Source organism: Buceros rhinoceros, unplaced genomic scaffold (assembly GCF_000710305.1).
Source record: "Buceros rhinoceros silvestris isolate BGI_N320 unplaced genomic scaffold, ASM71030v1 scaffold25454, whole genome shotgun sequence".
Lineage (NCBI taxonomy): Eukaryota > Metazoa > Chordata > Aves > Bucerotiformes > Bucerotidae > Buceros > Buceros rhinoceros.
In genome coordinates, this window is record NW_010409210.1 from 1 (window position 1) to 1,755 (window position 1,755).

Below are 1,755 nucleotides of genomic sequence, written 5' to 3' on the forward strand. Positions count from 1 at the left end.
CCCGTCCGGTGGTCACCAGCCAGCCCGGTAACCCCGGGAACACCTTCATCACGCTCCGCACATCCTCACCTCGCTGCACTCACCTTCATCCCCTTCCACACACCTTCATTGTCCTCTGCACACCCTCATGCTCTGCCGCACACCTTCATCCCCCTCCTCATCTCCATCCTCACACCCTCATCCCCCTCCAGACACCTTCATCCTCCTCTTCCCCTCACTCACCGCCCCGCATCCCACCACCATGCAGATTCCTGGTGTCTCCCGGTTCCCCACCCTACCCCACAGCGCCGAGTATTGGGATATCAGCCCACGCCATGGCGATTTCCATGGGGAACTCAGCCAGGAGCCGGGCCATGACCATTTCCTCGGCGTGAGCCGAAGGGTGGTAACGCGCTAAGCCGCAGCCAGCTGATCGGATGCGAGTCCCTGGCCACCACCCAGCCCGACTGTCGGGAACTGTGGCCCCAGTAACGGGCAACACACGGCAAAAACCCAGGGCTGTGGGGTCCGGCACGCACTGAGGACCAGTGCCACAGTGCCCGAAACCAGAGATAAATTGGGGAGAGAGATCCTCCCGCCGCCCAGCTCTTTGCGTCCCATCCCTTCTAGGAACATATTTTTCTAATTTTCATGCCGTGCTGGGTTGTATTTAGGCATTTCAGGACAAGACAGCCAATGCCGCAGCCCGTCGAGCGCCAGTCTCCGAAGCATCCAGCGCATTCAGCAATCGTATGTGATTAATAAAGCCCTATCGCATTCTTCCAGCCTTGGCCTGGTGCTAACTTGTAAGAAATCTGGACCAAAAACTGCAACGAAATGGCTGCAATTCTCCAAGGGCCCTTTGGAGCACTCGTTACTCATCCCTTACTTGGGCAAAAATGACATGGAGAGCTCCTGGAGATGACAGCCCTAATTGAGTTCAATAGGAGTTTAGGCTGAGTAAGGCATGAGCAAACAACGTGCATTAGCCCATGAAGAAAAGCCTGATCTGCAGATGTTTGGGACCGTATGTAACACCACGCAGGGGAGCACTGAGGGAGTCACCGTTCTGCCGGGCGGGCAGAGGTCAGACCTCGGCTCTGGTACAGCCTCTGACCCAAGCACTGGCGATTCCAGGATGAGCTTGTTCTGGAGCGTGGCGATTCGAGCCCGGCTCGGTGGTTTGTTTCAGTCCTGCCTCTTAATTTTTGTTTTCCTCCTTCAGAAGTCCACAATCCTCGTTTCTGCTATTCTTCGTCCAGTGGTGGGAACAGCGACTTCCTTTCCCAATTTATAATATAAAAGAGCTGCAAGCAGCAACGCCATAAATAATATTTTCTTATGGCCGGAACATCCAAGTCTAGGCAAGACACCAAGAACAGCTACAAGATTGTAAAACTCCAACACTTCTCCAGAATGGATTCACTAATTAAAAAATGATTCCTTTTTAAACACAGTTGAAAAATACTGGCTGCCTGTCACCAAGAAAGAGCCTGTCCTGCACAGCCACAGCCTGGCCTCTCCCTCTAAAAAACGTCTCCGGAAAAAATACACAGGGAGGGGAAGGGGGAAGAAAAACACTCCGCCACGATCACTTCTTTAATTAATTAATGTATCACCACTTCAAAGTGGGGAGCGAGAGCCCCCGAGGCTGAGGCGATGCTCTCTGCAGGGCAGGGCCCTTGCTGGGAACCCGACAGCTCCAGCCCTTCCACGGGCAGGCGAGGAGCTTCCCAGCACGGCTCTCCCACCCTGAACCCTCCGGGCAGCAGCCAC